Here is a 20,514-nt window from a genome sequence, read left to right on the forward strand (position 1 = left end):
CTAGTGTTATTAATATCTTGTGTTTAATATATTTATCAAGCTGACATTAAAAGTCTTTCATTTTGAGTTTTATTCTTGGACCAACCCTGATTATCCAAATAGATAGCTGTGAATCCACTACCTACTCTTACCCATCCCCACAAATCATCTAAAAACATTATTATGTTATCAACTTTGCATCTTCAGCATATATATATATATATATATATATAAAATATTTTAAATGTATATACGATTCATTTATTATCTAAAGGACACTCACTTTTGTTTCCTCAAAAGTTACTGAAATACTGGGTTCTAATCAGTCTTGAATAAGTTAATATATTTATACTTATACAAAGAAATACAGTTTATGCATTCCATACATTAGTGGAATATTTCAAAAGACAATTAGAGCATATGAAATTAGGTCTAAATGATCTGAAAACTTTACAACAAAATTATTCTGTGCTTATTTAGTTTTGAAATACTAAAGTGTCTGTTTAAAATCTACATCAAAAATCAAAAGTTAAAACAGTAACAAGAGACTTATTTTGCCATGCCTTTTAATGAACCAGATGCTTCAAAGTCAAGTACATTGTATATGCACTTATAAATATGTGATTGCATATTCCACGTGACTGATGTTGTTTAGATGATGCCCAGCTTCCTTGAAAATAAGTTGGATATCCACACAATTTCACTAGTTTCATGGTGGAAGAAAATCTTACATATGCTTAATGTTATTGAAATTGTCAGGAGTGTTTCTTGATAGGAAAGGGAAAGATAGCTTTTGGTGTTTAACACAGATTTAATGACAGTGCAAAAATGTTAGCAGTGCGTCATCAAGTGAAGGCAAAAGGACTCCCTCTCTTTATATCAGGCTATAAAATCTGACTAATAAGTTTTTAATAAGGGGATGCTGTTTTGGCTTGGGGAGATTTAGAAAAGTGTCTTATTGGCTGAAGTTTGGGGATTGTTCCTGTGGAAGAACTGTGGCAGCAAACCTTCTGATGCTTTCTGATGCTCAGAGAGTCACTCCAGGAAAGGCGGTCAAGAAGCCACTTAATGGTTCTTGACGGAGCTGAAACCTCGAAAGGTTAAGTACTAAGTCTATATCCACGAAGATAATTCAGTGGGCCTGTTCTTTTATTTTCAAGCTTTCTACTATCCTCTCTCCTTCTCCAACTAAAGCGTTCTTATCCCAAAGTGAAAGTGACTCTCTAGTCCTCCTCCAATAGTATGTCACAGTCCTGCTACACCAGCGGGGAAGAGCTGGGCTGGTATCTCTAGTGAGTAACACTGAATGTCAGAAAAGTGAGAGGAGACTTTTGGTGGGTGAAAAGGCACAGACCATGACCACGAAAAGAAAAGTTTCTCTGTATTTCTTCTGCTTGTACCCTGCTTTGTGTGGAGTCTATTTTTGATATTGCATCTGGTCTATACGGCCTGTTCACCTTCATACATACATCTGCACATATGCTTTTTTGGTTAGAGGGCTCATGTAATCCCATTGAAGCCTGGCAAAATTTGAGGTACATTATACCTTTGTTTTACAGATAGTGAAATAGAGGAGGCAGACTTGCTTTTTAATTATGTTTCTGTTACAAATTGCCAGCAGTATGTCACCTTAGGCAGGTGTCTCTCATTCTGTAAGCTTCGATGTCCTATCTGTAACACAGAAACTCAGACAGCCTCCTTGGGTTGATGCAACAGTTACATGAGAGAATATTGGTAAAGTAGTTAATGCTGTTCCTTGGCAGAATAAGCACTCAATGAATGACAGTTTTTATCATTACAGTACTACTGTTACTGTAGTTAGGATTATCATGTGGGACTCTGACACAGATGTTCTACTTCCAAATTCAACATAATTTCCTCTTTCCCAGGGATGTAGTCTCACATAGCAGTGTAAGTCTCTCCCTCTGAAGACAGACATCTCAGTCACAGAGCATTTCATATGCTCTCTTCACTCCTATTGAACTATTTCAGTGAAGATATTAAGAGTTATAAGGCATAAACACAGTCCTGAAAAATCTCAGACAAGCAAAGAAATCAAGTTGTATGTAATAGTAAATTGATACAAAGAAAGAACTCATGTGAATTTAAATAACCTTTGAAAGCCAAGACAATTTCAGTTGGGAAGAAAACAAAATAAGAATTAGGAGATTAATGACTTAGTAGAAAAATGTCTGTTTTTCTTTTCCTACCCCTTCCTCTTTGGTCAATTTACTTAAACACACAGAGTTGGTTTTGTTTAAAAGCACATTGTCATATGAAACATCCCTTTTGACAGTTAAAAGGGAACATATTCATTTTCTCCATATGCTGAATGGGCTTAAAATACACACACACACACACACACACAAACTAGAAGGTGGGTAGCTTGGGAATCAGGTTACACGAGAGTCTGCCTGCCCATCTATGAAATAAGATGGCAAAAATCAATCCTGAGAGAATACTAATGGGCCTGAATCTCCTAAATTCTATGGCATGGCAATTCCCTGGCATGTATAGTTTCTCACCAGCTTCCTCAGTGAGTTAGCAGGTGAGGAGAGGAGGATTATGCATTAAAAGCCTTTACTTTTTTTTTTTCAGTCTATTTTTTTCTATCTACAGAAGGTGTCCCCCTTGTGGTTATAGCAAAATTTGGACTGGCAGTTCATCTTGTGAAATTTCACACATGGACAAAGACCTTTAGTGTTCTGTCTATCCAACTTTTAGTAGCTCTTGCTCCTAAAAGGGTAAACTTTTACTCAGATACTCATTTCTATCTGAAAGTTAATGCTAAACTCAAAGCCACATATTCAGTCAGCTGGCTTTAAACTTTTTAACCCCACTTACGATTATTTTTAAAATTTCCTTTCCCTGTGGCTGGTAGTATTGTTTTTCCATGAAGTGGTAACAGAGATTAAGATGGTGTTATCTGTCCATTAACAGTTTACTTACTGGAGCATGAAAAAGTGATTAAGCATGTGTCTGTTTCAATGCCATGACTGACCATTAAGTTCTCTCAATTATGCAACCCAGCTTGGCCTTTTCAGCAGCAGTGAGAAAACCAGTCTGAGTCAGCAGGCTCCTCAATGGGCTTCTTTTACTCCTGTTCCCCTTTCTTTGAGTCAGAGTAAACACTAACGCAGTGGGAGTAGACAGTTTTGGTTATTCTTAGGGAAGTATCTTGGTAGAGCTTCTGTGTCTCTGTTGAGTAGGAATTAACTACTTTTCCCCCTGACTATGGTGTCAATATATCCAAATATCTTCTCCAAAACTATAGGATTAGTAGAAGTTTTGTATGCCACTTTGATAAAATTGCTTTAACAGAAGCAGTTTTTAAAAAGGTGATTAAGAGCTCTGAGACAGTAGTTTCATAAAGGAAATCCAATTAGACTCTGTCTTAATTGCAGCATTTTTAAAAAAGAGAGTGAGAGATGGGAAATATTCCTCTCAATCATCTGTCTTCTGTAACGTATGATTCTAGAATGCTTAAGGAAAAATGCGCATTAGAGATCAAAAGTGCTAAAATATCAAATATTAAGGAGAAAAATCTAAGTAACAGTAAATCAGCAGTTAAAGTATGGATTTCTACATCTTACCTACTTGACCTCACAGGCTACCTCCTCAGGAAGGCCTAACAGTATGATTTTCACCACTGCTGACTTGTTAGTCGGGCATATTTTCTACACAAAATACATATTATAGACTGAATAATTGAAAAATGGACATTTAAACAATACTTCGTTTCTGTATACCAACTTCAGCTCAAAAGGGATTTGATGCAACTTTACTGAGGGCAGTATTCCATAAAAACATAAGATACTACTAATAGGAAACCTCATTAACATGGTATTGTTAGACACTTTTCCTATTTTCTACCCATTCTTTCTAACTTGTACTCATTGATATATGCATGTTTTAAAAATGTAACAATTAAAAAAATCAAATACAGAGTGTCATGTTTATAAAACACATACTAAGAATACGACAATTATTTGTGAGAAACAGAAATATATCTTATTGCCTAATGGCAGAATTGTGTTTCAGGGTACATGATCTGATTAAACATTCAGATCCAGGGACATGCTGAAATACGTTTTACCGTGTCTGATACTCAGGCTGAAGCAGAGGATATCAGTACTCTCTTTCACAGCATGTTATTTCTCTTGTATCATGAGTGTGTTTTTTTCAGCAGACATTCACCATGTGTTAGTCTGTTCTCATGCTGCTAATAAAGACATATCAGAGACTGGGTAATTTATAAAGAAGAGAGGCTTAGTTGACTCACAGTACAGCATGACTAGGGAGGCCTCAGGAAATTTGCAATCATGGCAGAAGGCAAAGGGGAAGCAAGGTACCTTTTTCACAGGCAGCAGGAAGAAGTGCCGAGCAAAGCGGGAGAAAGCCCCTTATAAAACCATCAGCTTTCGTGAAAACTCACTCACTACCATGAGAACAGCATGGAGGTAACTGCCTCCATGTTTCAGTTAACTCCTGCTGGCTTCTTCCCATGACATGTAGGGATTATGTGAACTACAATTCAAGATGACACTTGGATGGGGACACAGCCAAACCATATCCTCATTTTAATAAATTTGTTATTCATTTACTTAAAAACCTGTAGTATAAATAATTTTGTTGTTTTGGATTACCAGATTTTAAAAAGGAGGTAGACACTTATATGAATCAAAAGTAATGGTTAATTGGTTCATTATTATTGATATTTGTGAAGGGAAATAATTGATAAATATAACTGTGCCTTAGCCAATTATTGTTCTATTCATTTTTTCTGTGGCATTGGGTACTGATCAACTAATGAAAGTACTCTTTTTACCATCCCCTGTGATCTTACGACAAACTGCTGGTGAGTTAATATTGAATCGTGGGATTATAATGAACCTCACATAAAGCACAATTATCACTGTTCAAAGAATTCACTTGATCATCCGGAAAATACTGTGCTTACTTGGGATACCACATTCTAAAAGAGGTAATAAGATATAAATTACCAGAAAGGCAATAAATCTGGGAAGAACCTCAGTGAGAAATAGGTGAAGGAATCACAAATGCTTAAATTCATTTGAGAAGGCACAACAGCTTCCTTCCAGTATAGATAGGTCCAAGATGTGAAAGTTGAAGATGTGTTCAGAGGGTAACACCATAGCAGAGTTCAAGACAACAAGTAGTTTCTAATCATTTGAGACATACAACAAATGCTTAGGCTTCCTTGAAAAGAGGTGAATGTCTTTAAGGTGGTTAAAAGTTCTTAAACAATGCCAGATAACTAATTTTCAGATGTGTTACTGAAGGAAATGCTTTATTATAAAATAATTTGGACTATATAATCTTTAAGGGAACTTCTAACTCAAAAAAGGTAGAATTACCTGACTAGCTGTTAGGTAGCAACTTATCAAAATAAAATGGATGATTTGATAGATAAGCTCAATGTTATATGTAACAGGTGATAGCAGATGCTTGTTGAACGAATTAAGGAGAATTATTCTTAAGGGGCCTAGAATATAAAGTCAGCAATCTCAGATGAGAAATAATAGCAGTTTGGCCAAGAAAAAATGTACCAAATCAAACTATGGCTATTGGATGCTCAATTATTATTTATTGTATTTATTCATTAGTTAAGTACCTCATATGAGCCAGACAATACACTAGGTCTAGCTACTTAGTGCAAGGCATTATGCTAGATACTGATAACACCAGAGGGAGGATTCTCTGCCCCGAGAACTTATACTGCAGTAGCAGAGCTAGATATTAAACAGAAATTACAATTTTAACAGTTATGTGAGTGCTGTTTCGGGGGTAGAGGGTCTGTAATAAGGGACTCAGCCGAGTCTCAGTAATCAAAGAGTTTCCTCCAGAAAGTGACATCTGAAGAGAATTGTGGAAGTGTGATGAGAAAATACCCAGCAAATGTTTGAGCATTTATAGAATGAACATACCAGTTTTATGCTAACAAAGTGAAAATGAGCAAACAGAACGCATGTGACACCATGTGAACACACATTGAATATGTACATGTAATGTTAATGTTTGTAATAGTCACATGGAATATATACTATCTCATCATCATTTATAATCAACTTTCCAATGAAGAAGTGACCAAGCAAGATGCATGTGGCCGTGGTACCTCCAGCAGGTAAACAATGACATTTAGCAAAATTTGGTCCAAATATTAGTGAAACAGTCTTAAAGATCTCTTCCATCTCTACACTACCAAACCATCAAAATGTAACTGATTAGAAGAAATATGGAAAATGTTTGTGAGTCACCAACATTGAAAATATGAGTAATAGATATAATACTAAGGCATATGTAGATTATAAATCATCTTATGACTTATCATTTTATCAGTTGTTACTTAGGCCTTCAGTAAATAATTGAGCAATTGGTTATTTTTCTAATACTCAAATTTATTTATTAAGAAATAATAATTTACTGTTCTGAAAGACAGTACTTCATTCATTTAGTTAATTTATTATCTCCCCTCTAAGTTTTTAAAGTATGGCTTATTTTTCACTAATGATATTGCTTCTCCAACCATTAATCAGTCCATTTTTTTTCCTCTGATAAACCATCACCTCCTGCTTTCTACATGCCTTCGTGACTTTCTCATCTCATACAAGGGGTATGCGCTACACTTTCCACCAACATCCTCCGTATCTCAGATGTTTGCATTTGTATCGTGTCTATCAACTGTGTCATTTGTATAAGGGCGATTTATTTATCAACTTATTCTTTAAACAAATACTGAGTATCCAATGTGACCAAATCATATATGACACTTTCTACATAGCATTTTTTTGAGCATTGCCAAAAAGATGCTACATATAAAATGCCCTCTCTCTTTTGCTAGAAAGTCCATGATTAGTGAAGTTACTTGTTACTAAAGTTGTCTTCTTGAGGATTTCTTTCAAGTGATAATTATTCTAGAAGGCAAGACTTTTATCCAAGAATAAAGTAGCTAAGAGCATTCCACTTTTAGTGTGTGTTTTCATCTGATGGGAATAGATGAAATCAGAACAAAATGACCACAATGATTCTTGAGATAAAGATGAATTACAGAAAAGGGGAAAACGACCAAAGTGAGGAAAAACATATCACCTGCCTCATGGTTTGCTTAACATCCCAGGCACTTAAAAGTAACTGGCATTTAAGCAAGCAAGAGATGTAGGGAATAGTCATAAAAGAATAGTGGGAGGAAAAAGCATGTTGCTTTTATGATTATTTCCTGAGTCCTGCTTGTTCAAATCAGTTACTTTTAAATGCCCACTACTCTTTTACCTAGATAGAAACCTGGCCAGTAAGTAGGAAAAGGTTGTTGTTAGAAGTTCTAAAGTCACCCTAAGACATGGACGTAGTTTCAATTCAGAAAGCAGAAATGTCTGGTTCCATATAATAATCACATTAATTTGATATATAGTAAAACCCTTTTCCCTTGAAGTTGTCTGCAGCTTAAAGGCAGGGGGATGGTTGTTCTCCCTTCACCTGCCTGCTTCTACTCCTCCTCTATTTTTGCTAATCCAAGCAGATTGCATGTGGCCGGGGAAGGGAAAGAGGGAATCGAAATAAGAAAAGGCAAGCAAGCTCTTATTCTTTAGTAGGATGACTTCTCGGAATTTAGCAGATGTTGAACTCTTTATTTTATAAAATTTTTCTTGAATTCTTCAGAGACCTCATGAGGGAACATTAAATTAAAAGTATACGATGCAAGCAATGCTCTTCTCTCTGGCTTGCCCTTCCACCTCCAGAACCTTTCTGCTGAGATTTCATTATACATCAATTGACCCTCGTGTGGAGAACCTAACATGACCCTTCACCAGCTCCCTTGCGTTAGTGGTTCACATCTAGTCCATGAGAAGCACTTATCACATCCTTGGAATGCGCCTGCAGTTGCTCACTTTAGTCCTAAATGCTGGCCTCAGCCCTCCTTTCCTTCTTCTTTGCTAACTCAGCTGATTGTACCAACCCTCACCTTTACCTTTTTCAAAGGTATGTCAGACAGTGTTCCCCATATTCCAGGAGACACACTTCAACCTCTCAAATTTCAGCGCCCCTCGCGTTAGATTCAGGTGATAGCAACCGGGAGTACTAGGGGGTGCTACTTATGTAGAATCATCAGGGAAGGCCTCCCTGAAAAGGATACGTAAACATAATCTATTGTAAAGATACGAGAAAGCTCACAGCATCCCTGAGAAGAGTAGAGCAGCAGGCTTGGAGCATGGGTACAAACAAGGACGGCAGTCAGATCACGTCCATCACAGATCCCTGGGTGCCAAAACTTGCACCACAGTTCCTCTGGCTCTGGATAATGCTAGTCCTTCCAAATGGCGCTATCATCACTGCCGTTAGCTGGAAATTGGATGTTGCTGCTGCTCCCACTACCACTGTCAACGTAATCCCAAAGGAAAAGCTATAATACTCATCTGACTAATAGTGTGATTGGAATAATATTTTTCTCCTAAAGGGAGAGCCTGCGAGGGATAATTTCATTTGGATGCATTTTAACACATTTGTTTTAAAATATATAGTCATGTTATATTAGTCACAGTTATGCCTGTTTTATGCAATGGAACCTTTTTAGCAGAATGATGGTGGAGGTCAGCATTTACAATAAAGATTTTTATCCATTAGGACTAAATGTATAAAATGGATCTATTTGCAGTTTTTGTCATCTGCAAATGACAAAAATTCAAAATAAATGCTTTCTAAACTAGATAGTAGTCTGTCTCTCTCTGATGATCACAATCTGGAGATAAGCAATTCAGGGCTGACAGTCACCCTGGATTATCATCAGGCTTAAAATCACCAGGATTTCTTTTATCTTGATACTTTGTTACCCTTAGTGTACTGTCTCGTGGACCATGATGGCTGCTCAAGTTCCAGCCATCAACCTGCATTCCATCCATCAGAAAAGACAAAGAGGGAAGAGAAAGAAAAAGTATGTCAGCTATCTTTTAAGAAGGTTTTCTGAAAATTGCCACATGACACTTCTGTTTACTTATTAGGTAGAACCTAATCGTGCCCTCACTTTACTGTAATACAGTCTTTGTTCTGAGCAGATAAAATTGAAGGATCTGTTACCAACAAAATATTGGACTAGATAATTAGTGGTCTCTGTTAGTTTTCTTCTGTTTTGGCTTTGTTGACTATAGCTATTCTCTTGTGGAGTTTAGGATTGTGCTTTCTCTCCTCTCCAAGTGCTGAAGCTTTGTAAATGCTTCCTCATGCTGTTTTTAAGTTTATACCTAACTTACCCACCCTCTCCCTCTACACACACCCTTGGTATATTTAGATTATAAGCTTCTGGGGGCCAGATTGTATCTTCTTTTTTTTTTTTTAATCATCTAGAGACTTCATCAATTATATATATATACACACACACACACACACATATATATACTTTTTCCAATATATTTTCAGTGATTATGAATTTTAGATTTTAAACTATAAAAAAGACATAGGGTAATTTAATAACATTAATGCAAAAATATTCAGCTAATCATTGTATATTTTTATTTATTGTCTTCAGCACTTTAATTCATCCATTAAGAATGCTAACTGTGGTTTCTGTATAGAAATAGGGAGAAACACTGTCCTTCTACGGGTTTCAGAAAACAGGAAGTGTCTACAAGCGCATTACGTTGCCATAGCAAAAGGAACAAAGGCTCTGGAGACAGGCTGCCTGGATTCAAATTCCCACTCTGCCACTTATGAGCTGTGTGACCACAGGCAAGTTGCTTAAAGTCTCCATTCTTTCATTTCTTCATCCCATAAAATAGAAATAATAACAAGGATGAATTGTCATGGGTGTTACTCAAAAGCGTATATAATATGAAGCTTTTGTTTCAGGGCCCCTAAGGACACGAGTTCCTTCTCAAGCCCTCAGAGAAGCCCTAGCAATATGTTCACATGGCTATATATCTGGCAAAATTTACAAATGCAAGACGTTTTTAAATTTGTTTTCTTAAATTAGGCCCCATATTCTATAAGCTTCAGCTCTTACAAAACCCAAAGCCTCCCCTGGCAGTTCTGCACGGAATCAGAAGCTACAAATGACTCTGCAATGTGTAAAAAGTTGATTAGAAAGATTTTAAGGCAGTAGTGCTCACTCCAGAGAGCGGCCCAACTAAACTAGAGATACTCGGGACATTTGTTTTAAAAATGTAGAAACTTGACGTAGCTATAGAAACAATATTTTATTGCACACTTAAAAGTTTCTTAAGAGGATAGATTTCATGTTAAGTGTTCTTAGCACAATAAAATATATATTTCAAAAAAGTGCAGGAGCTTGGGACCTTTAACTTCAGAAAGAGAATCTTTTGGGACAGGTTCTGCAAATCTCTTGTTTTTATCAAGCTTCTCAAGTGATTCTAATGTGCCTTAAAACTTGAACTATTCTATAATATCTCTTCCATCTCTGAAATTCAAATTTTGATCTATATAATCCTGATTCAAAAATTACTAACTAGAAGGGTATGCAAGACTTAGAAACCTAACCCCGTTTTGCAGAATTTGTTCGGGGAAAGGAATACTCTGAATTTTTAAAGAGACAGAAAGGAATGGAGACATGAAGAACTGGGATCTCACTTTTCAGCATTTAAAAACAACTTGTCTGAAAGGGTTAAGACTTAGAAACCTTTAGTTTTCCATTGGTATATTTTCAGGAATAAACAAATGATTCTATTTTCTCCCCCTACTCACAAGCCTAATGGGAGATTATAATAATTCTATTCAGTATGATATTGTATTCGCCCAGATAAAACTATGGTTCTTCCAGAGAAAGAAGAAGAATCTAGTAGTTATTGACAGTGACTCTTTCCCAGATATCCTACTGGAAGCTATACAAATCTGGTTGCATTCTTACAATAGTTCTATAAGGAAAGTGGCACTCTTTATAAATAAGAAAACTAAAGATCAAGCAGACTAAATAATTTTGCATAAAATCACACAGCTAACATGTGACAGGTATTTGAACCCAGGTGTGGCTGAATTCAATGTCTCTTTTGTCTTCTCTAACACTGTGCTGCTTTCAAATAAATGTGGCATTAATTTATGTGTGAGGTGATATACAAAGCATGAACCTTAGAAAGATGTCGTAAGATATGCCACAGAACTAATTAATCATCCTTTTTATATTCATTCCTCCCTATGGTAACCTAAGTTCTATAAATTACTAGAGTGTATGAGCAAGTGTGTACACATATGCACATACACACACACACACACACACATTCGAAAATGTGCATCATTTTGTAAAATGACTTTGTGAATGATGCCCTGTTTTTCCATACAGTTATTTGTGAAGTCAAATATCTCCTCTCTTCCTCTCCCACATTGAAGGATATCATTATAATTAAAAGGTTGTGGTTACGATTTTTTATATTCTTAAGCATTTGTGTTTAAACAGCAGTACAATTTTTGGCTACTGCAAATCTCTTCAAAAAGTCAGTTGGATTGTGTTTGTAAGTCAGTGGCTGCTGGTCTTAGATAATGCAGGGACTCAGAGTTAGTCTGCAGAACATCATCGTCTTCATCTTGTAGCAGACTAGTGAGCGCATTCATTCCTGACAATATGTGGGATGAGAGGAGAGACATTTTCTACAGCATTTGACATACCCAACATAACTTGTTAAATTATGTCCTTGAGTCCCTTCCACTTCAACTAAAATTTTTGGTCAGTATTCAACTGAAACACTCAACTTTCTTAATCTAAGCAATGTTAGAGCAGTGTCTTAGTCCATTTAAGATGTTATAACAAAAATACCGTAAACTGGCTGCCTTATCGACAACCAAAACTTATTTCTCCCAGTTCTAAAGGCTGGAAATCCTGTATCAAAATGCCAGCAAACTCTGTATCTGGTGCAAACCTGCTCTATGGTTTGTAGAGGATGCCTTCTTTCTGTTTCCACACATGATGCAATGGGTGAGACTCCCTCTGGGATCTATTTTATGAGGACACTAACCCTTTAATGAAGATAGAGCCCTCATGACCTCCCAAAGTCCCCATACATTACATTACCATAAGGGTTAAGATTTCAACATATGAATTTTACAGGGAAACAAATATTCAGACCATAGCAAACAGCTTAATTTTTGATGCAATAAGTAGTTCACATTGGGGAAGAGAGCAACTTTTGGCTTCCTCTTTCAATGTTTCATGAGGTTTTGGGGTTTTGTTCTAAAGATTAAATGTTTCTGGCCTCTTTCATGGCACCAGAGAAAATCAGAATCTAATTTGAAAAAATTAATAATAAACATGTGCCATTTTTAATCTTACAGTTTTTCTTGTCCTGTATCGGTCCCATCCTGTAATAAAATCAAGTCACTGTGGAAACCTTATCACAGGTCCTCAGTTAGTTTTCATAGCTATATCAACAGATTGTGGCGTCAGGAAGAAATTACCATGGTACATTACTTACTGGCCCGTGGAATGGAAGCTGAGAGTAAGCAACTGGACAGCTAGTAAGTGGATCACTATGAAGAGACAAACAATGCAGGGGATACTAGTTGGGCTTATATTTTTCTCCCAATATTAATGGTTTTTAAAATATTTTCCACAAATCCAGAAATATTAAGATGCCAAAGCTGAGATGGAAGCACTCATTGTCAATATTTTGGTACTTACCTTCCCCAATTAGAGATAAAACAGTATTTTAAGAGATAGGAGCATGAAAAGCTTACTTAGTACTCCAGAAATATTTTCTCTTTCTAACCAAAATAAGAAGCTTCTTTGTTTCCTCATCTATAGAAAATATACTTACTACTATTATCTCCAAATGAGAATACCTTGAGGAGAAAGGAATATCCAGCCAGATGACCAAGATATAAATTGTTATGAGCTTAAAGAACATTTATTTTTTGCCTAAACCTGAAAAAATGCAAAATCAGAAGAAGAATTGCAAATCACAAATTTGGGTTCAAGTTCTAGTAGACAATTAATTAACTGAGACTATGCTAAAATATAAAATAATTAGACAATGACAGTAATTTTAAATTCAGAAGTTGAAGTTACATACAAAACAATAAAAATTTTGACAGCTTTTGAATATTTGTTTGAAAAAGATATTAATTTAAAGTTGAATTTTCACCAAAAAGGGGTCCCAAAATTCAGTCAAAAATTGTTTGTTTATTTGACAACAGCCACATATCTAAATCTTTGTACATTCTGAATTAGTGGTGTGAATTGATGAAATTTATACATTCCTGAAGTTTAAAATTAAGTGGTTGAAATGAAATGTAACTTCCAGGGAAATTGATGTAACTTTCTTTCAGAAAGCCTATCAAAAAACAAAAGCCTAATTTAAAAACTTATGAGTGATTTTGGAACTCATCAGAGATTGATTTTTCAGAAGGGAGAGAGAAATACACCATTTATTGGAGAATATTTTAATGAAATATCTCAGCGAAAAAAACTACCTGAGCTTTTTACCAAAGAAAATCATAGACTTTTAAGTGGATAGCACATTTGACTAGCTGACTCTTATTGGTTTCAATAGTTACTTTTTAATATTTGGGTTGGTAGATACAAAAATGATTGCATATTGCAATTTGTTAGGACCTTTAGATCTGTAAAGGTCATATTGAGTTTAAACTGCAAACAAGACACAAAAGTCACATGGTTCAGCCCCATACTCTGCTGATTAAGGCTCAAATAACAGTTGTCTCACCACAACAGGTAGAACTGCCTTAAATAGGTAACCTGTTTTATTTTTCAGAAAAATAGTAATGGACCCTGTCTGATTGCATGTGGGGGTGGGTGGGTGTATCAACTTGTGTGGAGATACTGATTAGGAAAACTGGGTGAAAAAGGGTTTTATCATCCCCAGACAAAGCACAGCTGAATTATTTTTAGAAAACAAAATAGAGATAATAGAGAACAGGAGGAAAAAGAAAAAAGGAAATAAAACAGCTCTCCAGAAACTGTATTACTGATTTTCACAGTTTGATGTCAAAACCTGTAGCCAAAGGAGGCAGACTAGAATAATAAAAGTGACATGTATTTATGCAGTACCTTTTTCTGGCCAGTTCTTGATACATTGTGGTCATCTGGTCATCCCCTGAGCTTCTGGTCAAATAGCTCCTAAAAAGCACCACGTCAAAGGCTGTAATCCCAGCACTTTAAGAGGCCAAGGTGGGTGGATCAACCAGGTCAGGAGTTTGAGACCAGCCTGAACAAAAAGGAGAAGCCCCATCTCTACTAAAAATACAAAATTAGCCAGGTGTGGCAATGCAAGCCTGTAATCCCAGCTAATCGGGAGGCTGAGGCAGGAGAATTGCTTGAACCCAGGAGGCAGAGGCTGTGGTGAGCCGACAACTCGCCATTGCACTCCAGCCTGGGCAACGAGAGCAAAACTGTCTCAAAAAAAAAAATAAAAGGTACCGCGTCACAACTATTCTGGAAGGTAAGCCACATGAAGCTATGCTAACTAAGAAAGAGATATTGAGCATTTTCTGGGTGGCTGGAAACATGATTAATCAATGTCTTTGCATTCATTCCCCATGTTGGTCAAATCCCTCCCCCTTACACACAGGCACACACACACATACACACCACGCACAGGCACAAACACTCATATAACTCACACAAACACACTCATCTTTTTTTGAAATTCGGTAGTTCAAGTCAAAGGAAGATTACTCATACAGCTTACGTGTACAAAGTGGAGAAAAATGCCATGATAAGTTCATCTTCAGCCAGAGGAAGGAAAACTTTCTATGCCAATGGACCGCTTTTCTTCCTTCCACAAACCTCAAGAGTCTTTGGCATTTGGATGGTGCTTGAAAAGTTGAAGGTTCGTTTCTAAGACATTGTTTAAGTTACCATAAATTATTTTCTTTTTGACAGTGTAGGGGAAAGAAATAGGGATGGGACTGGGAGAAGGAGCAGGTGGATCATTTTACAGACAAATAACTAGAAGAACTAGGATTGAACTGATTTGCTCACATGTGTTCAGAAAGCTCTAGTACTAGGGAGCTGCAACACTTCAGTTCTCAATCCTGGACTGCAACGCAAGGCTTTCTCTCTTTAAAGATAAACGTTTTCTTCAGATACCGTGGTAGTTCAGACTATTAAAAATAAACTGAGAAAGATCACATTGCCCAGGAAATTTATTACTTAATGGGCTCTCTGTTCCTGTTTTCAGAAAATAGTATTAAATGTTTTTAAACATTAAACTTGACAAATAATGCATGACGTTGTTGTGGACAGTATTATGTTTGCTATAGGAAAAATGCACCCACAGAACAATCATCCCTGTATTTTCCAGATCCCACCCCCACACACACAAAAATCAGAGATAATAATCTGATAACTCTTATTCATTGATTTACTGATTCACTCACTGCTTCAAAAATATGCAGTAGGCGTTAAATTTGATGCCGTAAATAAAGGAGTGAACAAGACTCCCTATTGAAAGTTGATTATATCAGAAAAATCTGAAATGGGTGATCGCCCCTCCTAGATCCTCTGCCAGTAGCATTTTACACTCTCATAATAAATTGTAATGATTTCCCATGGTCTTCAAGGCCCTACATGGTCTCCCCCTGAGCTGTGCTGCTCTCCTTCACTTCTAAATCTCTATCATTTATTTGACACCAACCATACTTGCTCCCACTATTTCCTCTGAAGCAAATAGGTCCAGTTTCTTCTGATCTCAGGAAATTACTATGTTCCATGACCTCTGTCCAGTCTAATCTTGCCCCATAATAGACTCTCCTTTACTTTATTCAGGTCTCTGGTCAAATGCAAGCTGCTGAGTGATGTTGTCACTGAGTATCTTACCTAAACCTCCTTTCTGTCACTCCTAAAGCTTGTTTTTCCTTTTTATATGCTTCATTACTGTCTAACATTAGAATTATATCTTTGTTTATTTTCAGTCTTTCCCAGCTGAAGGCTAAGACTTTATTTCTCTCTCCCTAAATGAATGAATTAGCTCCAGCAGGTATCAAGAATGCCTGGTATCCAGCAGATATGAAGGATGGATAAAGGTCCAAGGAGTCCCTGGGAAACTGAAACAGCACTGCTTTAGGCCTTGGGTCCAGAGTTTCTGTAGGTCCCCTTTTGAGACAGACAAGTGAAAATTGATTGTTGTTGCAAATTCAATAATATGAGGATTATATGAATGTTCCACAGCTAACCTCAAAATGCTTTAATTGACTTATAAATAATGCTTTCTATTTTCATTATTTATTTTCATGCTTTGTGCCAAAACCATACCTCTCAAAGAAAAAACACGTTTGAGAATATGTTAAGGTTATTATCTTTTGAACAGAAAACTACTTAGAGCAGACACATTCTCCCAAAATCCTTTTCTATGATGTTACACATCATAGTAAGTTATGTCTTTTGGGGGAAAACAGAACTGTAAGTTATGTCTTTTGGGGGAAAATAGAGCTGAAAATAGAATATAGGGCTTAGACAATGATCTAAGAGAATGCTCTAAGGTTTATTTCATTTTTTACCTAGCCATTCTAAGATGAACGTTCTAAAAAGTGTAATTTTGAGACCCTTCAGCAACTAAGCTGCTTTATTTTGGTAAATGTAGTTATTTTTGTAAAAAATATGTATTTATATATTTACATAAATGTATATGTGTACAGGTACATGTATGTATATGTACAGGTATGTATGTATTTATGTTAATACATAATGGATATATTATTGTTACTTAAAAATGAATTAAAAACTAAATAATAAATCCTCAGTTTTAACTTCAAATACAATAAATACCTACAGACATTACTTACATAAGCAAAATATTTTGGGGGCCTCAATAATTTTTCATAGCAGAAAGAAGATCACAAAATTTGAGAACTGCTGCTCCAAGACATTAAGACGCCAACAAGTCAATTCCTAGATATTTTTTTATAAATTAAACTTAAAACAGTAAATACATATTAGTAACCTCTATCACTTTAGTTACATACCTTTACCAGGACTCCCAACAAAATAATGATTTGTTTTTGCATTTGTTATGTCTTACTCATTCAGCATAGGTTTTTAATGTAGACTCCTATGATTGCTCCAAACTATTTGTATACATAGTTAAACAAAGACTTACCAACATAAATCCATGGAAACCAATGAAAAGTTTCATATAACATTGTAGCCATGAGCCCAGGCTCTCAAACCAAACTGTCTGGATTTACTCAATACTCCAGTGCTTCAGTTTCTTTAACTATAAAGTATGAATAATATTAGAATCTAAATCAAAGGGCTGGTAAGATTAAGTAACTTCATACTTGAGAAGTATTCAGAACAGTACTAGGCACATTAATATTTGTTAGCTGCTGTCCTAGCTAATTTACTAATGTTAGCTACCATTACCATCATTATTAGAATAGTACCAAAATATTAGCAGGAACTCTGGAAGCAAAAGGGGAAGTAGACATTAAAGCCTTAGGAAGAAGTGAGATGTCAAAAAATTTAGAAATTGAATGGTAAAGTTAATCTTGCCATTGAGGCAGTTTCCTTTTCTGAGAAACCACTCATGTTTTTGTCCAAGAGTAAACTTCCCATTCCGGCACTTTAACCAGTAATCATATGATAAGGCTACATTATGCAGATTAAATATGTGTCCCAAAGAAGAAAACAAAGACTGAACTTATGGAAATTAGCATTTACAGGAAAGACAATCTGTTTATTCCTAAGTATATCATCTCCTGATAACATGTTTCCCAAGCCAGGATGCCATATATTTAAAATCATATTCCTAGAGAACAATTGTTCTGTTGAAGTATCATGAGAGTCAATGAAAGCCAGTCTTATAAGAAGATAGTCTATTGAGAGAGGCAGTTCTCAACATTTGCACTATAGAAAGGATGGCAGCAAGAATAATCTTAGATGGAATGTTCTAGATTATGTAAATTATTTTTATATTTGCACTATGACTGTGGCTTGTGGAAGTTACATTTTTGGCAAGTTTTTGATACTAAATGAATTTATGTCTATATTTATATTGAATATCAAGTCATGTTAAAATTAGGATCACTAAATATATTTTTCAAAGTGAAAGGATTTGGTTTAATGTAACAATAAGCTTCAGATAGAGTTGTCTACCCATCTTGCTTGAGGAAATGAGTTCCCCTCCTCTGAATGTTTAAAAGGAAAAGTCTATATATTTCTATCAGAAAAAATTTTTTAAGTCCATTTAATTCCATTTCTTATCTATCTCATTAACACTGCAATAAACAAGCCTACTAGCCTTTGTTTTTGACAGACAAGACTGCTCTATGTGGCAACTCATTTCTTATTCAGAACAACTCTCACTCATTTGTTCAAAAAATATTTATGGGCCAGACACTTTTCTAAAAAGTTGAAATATAGTAACAACAAAATGTGTAAAATGTTTGCCTTTACAAGATATATTATTTGGCAGGAAGACAGATTAACAAATAAGTTAACGTTATGTATATCAAAAACTGTCGTGTGCTATGGAGAAAAATAAAGTAGGGGAGAGGGAAAAGAAGTGTTGAAATGGTGATGAGGAGATGCTAGCTGGTTAAATAGTTGAGGGATGGATATTCCCAGAAGCAACATAAGAGGCAGGAGTGGAAATTTTAGGAACATTTGTACTTGGCCATAGGTTGAAATTTGCTCTCTGGAATCACAAAAAATAAATTTAGTTTATTTGTAATTAGGTATTTTTCTAGGTCTTTCATTTTCCAGTCTAAATATCTTCAGTTCTTTCTTCATTTTCCATATGCTGTGATTCTTAGGTCCTCTGTATCTCAGGTCTTTTTCCCTTGGACATACCCAGGCAGGAACACTATACTCTGGAAACAGAGAATGTGAAAATTATGACCCTCCTGCCCCCTACTACCATTTTGACTTCTAACGTGAGCAGCACTGCCCTCAGGTTACCCTCCTGACTTCCAAATCTGAGTTATCTGCCTCCTCTTTGTATTATCTGTGCTGTATTATGCTGTATGGTAACTCACCTTAAACTTGACAAGCTCCAGGGTGCCTTCTAAGCCATGAGCTCCAAAATAGCAGATAGTCGGTATATTCTATTTTATCATTGTTCTTGACACATAGTAGGTTCTTCTAGTAGAGTTAATTGCATGACTTATATCTCACAAATCTAGTAGTCTCTAAGTTTAGATTCCACTGATTGGTTATGTTAACTCCATGAGAACAAAAAGTTTTATTATGTTTATTAATATATTGGCAGCACCTAGAATGGGCATGGGCCATTGTAGGTATTGAAAACACATTTGGGCTAGGCATGATAGTTCATAGCAGTAATCCCAATACTTTTGGAAGCCAAGGCAAAAGGATTGTTAGAAGCAAGGCATTCAAAACCAGCCTGGGCACGTAGTAAGCCCTTGTCTCTAAAAAAATATTTTTTAACCAAAAAACTCATATTTGTTGGAGAACTGTGCATCAATGAAACAGCCAGATGAGTGTTCGGTGACAACAGATAGGGTTGTGATAATTGGCAAGTAATTCTAAAAATTCAGACATGTTAATATAGTGCTTTTATATTTGATCAAATGTTTGTCATGTGTATTCCCATATCATCTCCAACTACCTGGAGTAGGGAAGATGGAATGTTTCATTTCCATTTTATAAAGAGGGCAATTTTATGAAGCTCACAGAGATTAAGGGAATAATTTGAGTGATCTAAGTTGTTAGGCTTAAATCTACCTCTTCCAATTCAAGTTTTTTTTTTCTCTTTACTCCGCAATATGCATGTGTAAGCTTACCGCAGAGTTGTCATATAAAGTGGATATTTCCTCAGATGAAAGTCAGAAGGTCACCTTTGGCAGCACTTAGCCTTCCGTACCACTTTGATTCCTCCACTTCCATATTCCATGTTTATAATTCCCCTGGTTCAGACATAGGTCAACTTTGTTCATGGTCAACCACAGTCTCCTCCCTTCTCAAGCAGGAAGAATTCTCTATCCTAATATATTTGATGCCCTGCCTTTTACATCTATTAGATGATGCATTGTAGCTGGATGAATGTATTATAAATTTTTTAGTTTTTAAAGATTTCCCAGTATGATATAGAAATATGTGTTTTGAAGTTTTGTCTTATACAATCTTGATTAAAAAATGGACCTTGTCCTATCTTGCCAAAGCTAGCTGACATTTTGACTATTTGTAATTTCAAAAAATGTGTTTCCATTTATTGCAATTGCATTAATCATTTCAGATTTTCTGTCAACTTTTTTTCCTTGGGTTATATGAATAGGGTATTTCCACATAGGTGCCTGAGGTCAGTGATTTCTTATTCTAATAAAGGGTGGGCTGCTTCTGTATGACTGATGGAGAAACATTTTTAGGCAGCAAAAGCAGGTCAGTGTGCTCTGCTTACAGTTTAATACTGTCTCAGGCCATAGGATGTGGGGGAAGTAGTATGCTCCTATTTCACGGGGGTGAAACTATGCTAATGCCATGAGAGTTTAGATATTGATGGATGAGGTAATCTATTCCCACCTCATATGGTGGCAGAGAATTAAGTAAGATGTTGTCTGCGTGATTGTCACACAGGCTTGTCAGGTAGGACTTTCAAGGTAGAA

The 20,514-nt window shown here is 36.0% G+C and overlaps 1 long non-coding RNA gene across 1 annotated transcript; it reads right to left on the minus strand.

Moving 5' to 3' along the window:
* Positions 1–541: 541 nt before the first annotated feature.
* LOC119467748 lies at positions 542–17,000 on the minus strand. Its single transcript, XR_005196356.1, has 3 exons — positions 16,915–17,000; positions 14,640–14,788; positions 542–1,962 (listed from the first exon to the last, which is right to left on the minus strand). It is a non-coding gene; the product is annotated as an uncharacterized LOC119467748 (long non-coding RNA).
* Positions 17,001–20,514: the final 3,514 nt, after the last annotated feature.

Source organism: Cebus imitator, unplaced genomic scaffold, assembly GCF_001604975.1.
Source record: "Cebus imitator isolate Cc_AM_T3 unplaced genomic scaffold, Cebus_imitator-1.0 Scaffold327, whole genome shotgun sequence".
NCBI classification, from domain to species: Eukaryota; Metazoa; Chordata; class Mammalia; order Primates; family Cebidae; genus Cebus; species Cebus imitator.